This window comes from Danio rerio, chromosome 14 (genome assembly GCF_049306965.1).
Source record: "Danio rerio strain Tuebingen ecotype United States chromosome 14, GRCz12tu, whole genome shotgun sequence".
Lineage (NCBI taxonomy): Eukaryota > Metazoa > Chordata > Actinopteri > Cypriniformes > Danionidae > Danio > Danio rerio.
Window position 1 is genome coordinate 51,584,671 of NC_133189.1, and position 5,750 is coordinate 51,590,420.

Below are 5,750 nucleotides of genomic sequence, written 5' to 3' on the forward strand. Positions count from 1 at the left end.
CTGGAAAATAAAATAAACAAGTAAATAACAGAGTGAAAATGTGGTAAAATCTTAAAATGTGGTAAAAATCAGGCGGCTTTTCTTTTTCTGGATTGCTTTAGAAAACACTGCGGTTGGGTTTAGGAAAGTGGGTGGGTGGGTCAATCTGTGCTTTTTAAAACAATATTGGTTGGGTTTAGGAAAGGGAGAGGGTGGGGGATCGGTCGGTTAGTCTGTCAGTTGACAGCAACCTCTGGTGGATTTACGCAAGAACAGCAGGCACAAATGGCACTCCCAAGAGAAATTTGAGATCTGAAAAAGCATACACAGCGGCCTCTGGTGAATTCGCAAAAACAAAAACCTCCTGGGGCTTATTTGGTGTTCTCCAGAAATTTATTTAGAGGTATGTAATCAGAATGAGCCTGGGTGAAATTAAACTACTATAGACGATGGTTACTAGAAGACACAGCTGCGGCCGGAAGTTAATGAGAGTTATTTATTAAAATATCCATGAATTGTTTTTTATTAACATCTAGCCCTACCCCAACCCTCACAGTAATGTAAATTATATACAGTATTACTCATGTTATTTATGAAACTATCTATTAATTGTAATTTACCCATTAATTTACACATTAAATGTATAAAAACATTGGTAAAAATACTGTTATATGTAAAATCTAAAATTTGGGAAAATGTGTTTCAATAACAACTTGGTTTAGTTAATAAACTAAAATAATAAAGATATCCAAAAGAGTAGAGCTGCACAATTCTGGCTTAAATTGAGAATCACAATTTTTTTTGCTTAAAATCAAGATCACGATTTTCTCAGGATTCTGTATCTCAAACGTATGGTAAAACAGCTAAAATACTATTCGGCTTATGTGTGGGTCTACTGTTGGTTAAAATAATACATTGTGTATAAACATGGAATGACTTTAAATATTTCCTGGTTGTTAATTCACAGTAAAGTGACGACATCAAAATATAATTTTTTCACTTGTCATTGACAACATTATTAGACCATTTTTTTCTGGTAAAATGAAACATTTGTCATAATCAGATTCCCTCTTGCATTAAATTCAACATTATATAATCTAGAGTGGTTATACTCACCCAGTAAACATTTATTTTCATGCTCAACACTATGAAGGAAAAAAAAACATGTAAATATACTTCTAAAATGGGAAATGATCATTAAAATGATGTGTGCGCTTTCGGATTCACTTTTTACTGCTGAGTGTGGTTCATGTCACTGAACGTTATTTACAACTTAATTACCTGTTATTCACAGTCTGCGCAGTTTCTGTCAACTAAAGTAGACATTATTTGCAGGCACATGCACGTCCATTTGATAGTAAACAAACAGTGCGTCAGCTCATGTGTGATTTCGCGGCCGAGAATACTTCATTACATGATGACAAAAAATACTCTTTTGGGTGAATTATACCTTATAAATATAGGTGACACTTTTAACACCATTTGCAGGTGTCCATGTTGCTGAGCAACATATATAAAACAATGTGAAGACTTGTGTGACCCCCTTTACGCTTCTCTACTGACCGTGAAAATATAATTGAAGATCGAGTGTAAAGTTGCATCAAGATTGTGATCTTTTTTTCAATTAACCGCGCAGCTTTACAAAGGAGTTAAACTGAACAAAATGTTTATGTGCATTGTACAAACAATAAATTGATCTAATTGCGGGACTTAATCACACAAACTCAATGATCTCAAGTACAAACAAGTGTGCATTAATTAATATAATGAATTGTTGTGAGTTGTGACAACTAAAGAACAAATGGAAACACTTTACCAAACTAAAATCTTATTAAATAAAATCAAATACGTTTTTATGAAAGCCAATTTTATTTGCTCTACTAATCAATAATAGCTGTTTTTTTATTATGTGCTTTTTTATTTGATAAAATACACTTTCTAGATAAATTATAGATATTTAGATTTAACTATAAATCTCTATAAAAAGAGGTAATCATTGCATTTTTATTATAAACACAAATCAACAACACAGGGCAGTTCATGCCACAGTATGTAGCGCCAATATATAGTGCTGATATGTATGTCATGACTTTGCCAAGTAAGATGCGATCCTAGATTAACATCATGTTGATCCTGAAACATTATTTTTGGTATAATAGTTGAATAACAATCATGTAGAAGTGTATAAACCTAACCGTAAGACTAAACATAAACAGTAAACATATCTCTTAATTCCTATTGGAATGATGTTCCAGCATCAATGTTAATCCAGTAACATGTCCTACTTGCTGAAATCAGGTTGGCGGTGCTGATATACAATATAGCGCCAATATATACAATGTGGGCATTTCAGGTTAGGGCTGCTCGATTTTGGAAAAAATCATAATCACGATTATTTTGGTCATAATTGTAATCATGATTATTCAAAACGATTATCAGTTGAAGTCAAAATTATTAGCGCTCCTGAGAATTTTGTTTTTTTAAATAACTATTTCCCAAATTATGTTAAACAGAGCAAGGAATTTTAACAGTATTTCCTCTAATATTTTTTTTTCTTCTGAAGAAAGTCTAATTTGTTTTATTTTAGCTAGAATAAAAGCAGGTTTAAATATTTTGAAACCCATTTTAAGGTCAATATTATTAGCCCCCTTAAGCAATATATTATTTGATTGTCTGCAGAAGAAGCTACTGTTATACAATGACTTGCCTAATTATTCTAATTAAGCCTTTGAACTGCACTTTAATCTGAATGCTTGTATTTTGAAAAACATCTAGTAAAATGTTATCTACTGTCATCATAGCAAAGATAAAACAAATCAGTAATTAGACATGATATATCAAAACTATTATGTTCAGAAATAAGTTTTTTTTAAAAACTTCTTTCCATTAAACAGAAATTGGAGGAAAAGGCTTGCTAATATTCTGGAGGGCTAATAATTCTGACTTCAACTGTATATATACAGTTATTTTCCACCCTGCAGAGGAAAGAGAAATAAATACAATAGAATAAAAATATAAAACAAACTGTGATTTAAGCATCTTCACCCTAAGAAAAACACTTTAGCTACAAAAGTCCTTCAGTCAGGAGCAGTAAGGGATGTTCTCGTCGTTTGATTAATGATAAAACAGGCTGCAGCATTTGGCACCGTCACTTTAATGGTTTCTGTTTCACGTGTCTTTTGATTCTCAACTTGTTTGTTTATTACACAAATGAGGGTTAATATGAATAATCACTAATCATCGCGTTTTGACACCTATTTGACCATTAAAGCGCTCACGTTAAGATGACTTTAGATGTCTGCGCTCCTCTGCTCATCTCAGTGTGCGAATCAGACCGAATGCTAACCGCGTGCTTATGCGTGTGCGGGTGTTGCACACACACATAAGCACGCGGTCTTTCGCGCTTTTGGTGTATGATGCAATAATCGTTTATCTCGATTGATGGTTTTTCATAATTGTTAGAAGCCGAAATCGAAATCGGATTTTCGATTAATTGCACAGCCCTATTTCAGGTTACAGTCCCCTGTCAATATACTGTCCCATCATAAAAAAGGCACAAATGTCCAAATTAATATTTTAAAAACAAAACAAAAAAGCTTTTCTTCATTTCAAAAAATGCTTCAAGTGCACAAAATTTCCACTGAGCTTCTGTTCTCCACAGAGGTCTGATGGGGCTAAAAGTGATAGCAGAGAGCAGAGAAGAGAAAGAGACGGATGAACAGACCTCTGCGCTCCAGTCCTGCTGCGAGTAAGAAGCTGTTCCGGGAATTGAAGTCCAGATTTTGTTTTTTCGAGACTCTCTTCACCTGGATGACTGCAGTGATACGCCGCGGCGCTTGCAGAGGTTACGCATGAAAACACTTCATTCTGAGGAACAGTGTAACCTGCTGAGAGCCTTAAACCTGATATCAACCCACACACACACTTACTAGAGTGATCCTTGATAGTTGTTGTGTTTGTTGATATTTGCTGGGTAAATGAGGCCTGTCTCTCTTGTAGAATATACCCCCAAAAGAGGACTAAATAGGCTCCATTTCTCTTTCCTTCATCTCCCATCTGCTTTCCTCAGCAGGCTGTTTGTACCTGCTGCGAGATCCTTTATTAAGCTTCGTAGCAAATGTGTTTGGAGGGGCAGTCGTCACACGATCAAAACTTGTGTGTTTTTTTCTGCCTGGCTGCATAATTGTCTATTTTGATTTTCTAAACAGTTGAGTTTATCAAACACTATCATCCACCATTGGAGCCAGAAATACAGAAAGGAAAAGCGACAGAGAGATAAAAAGAGAAAGAGAGAGAGAGTTCAGGCACATCCATGGCCACCTGTTCTCTAATTCTCCAAGTCATTAAAATTACATCATGTAAATGAGCGCACTCCAGCAGCATCAATGAGTCTGTGTTGGATTTATTTCATTGTGACGGGAGTCTTATTCGTAATAATGTTAAATTGCCTCTACTATGCATATCTACGCTTATGTCTTTATGTTCTTATCCCAAGGTCTCTATAATATTGGACTGCACTGTATCCTGAACAGATGCTTTGGTGTTCTTGGAGGAGTGGTTATCATGAGATTGATTCCTAAAAAACCCCAGTGACAGACCAGTCTCTGCACTGGTCCTGTGGGCCAGCCTGAACAATCGCCGGTAACCTACTCACACCTGCAGCTTCTCCATGATGGATGTCCAGCTCTCTCCAGCCACTGGCACCTAGACTGAAGTTTGGCCAGAGGAGAAATGGTCGTGTCCAACTGGGCCTGGTTTCTCTCAAGGTTTTTTTCCTTCACTTCCATCAATTGGTTAAGTTTGTTTCTACGCCACTGTTGCCACTGTCTTGCATGGTTTAGGACTTGTGGAGCTGCGCATCGATGGATTTGCTCTTCATTGTTTGGACTTTCAGCAGTGAAAATTAAACCACAATAAACTGAACTAAACTGAACTTTAACTCTGAAAACTGGACTGACACGGTTTCAATTTACTAGAACTTCTATGTTAAGCTGTGCTGGGAAAATCTACATTGTAAAAGTGCTATAGAAATAAAGATGAATTGAATTACTATGCTATCTAAGTGCCCCCGTGTATTACCTATCATGTAATGTAACTATTTGTGAATGTAACAAATGTTTGTGAATCTAAAAATTGAAGTTGTAACTGAGGCCAGGAAGAGTTTAGTTAAAGTTTTCAACATGCTGAGACAATTGTAAATCTTCCAAAGGATCCGGATTTGCTGAATTAATATCATTGTTAATTTGGCTTTTAGACCTGGTGCCTGTTAGGATTGGGCAGGTATAAGATTGTGACGGTGTGATAACCTTGGATAAAAATATCACAGTTTAACGGTAATCACAATTAATGCAAAACAAGTTCTTTCCTGCGGATCGATTGTTTTGTTCCGAAACAGGAATTAAAATTGTAACAATGTTGCTCTTTGTTCTTGGTTGTTCTAGCTAAAACAAGTCACATGTGAGTAAACTCTCCTCACATTGGTCAGAGTTTCAGGATTTATTTTGAGTCCCGTTTAACTGTCATGCGTCCTTATTTTAAATAAATGTAAAAGGTTAATATGAGTCGGCAATAATTATTGTTTTTTCTCAAACATATGTAAAAACAATAATATTATGTGTAGGTCTACTGATTTCTATAAAAAAATTATATTCTACTTATAATAATTCCGATGTTGAATAATGTTAAGATAAGATATAGGCCTATGCTTGCAATCTGTCATTGACAACATTATTAGACTATTTTATTCACTGGTAAAATCAACATTATATAGG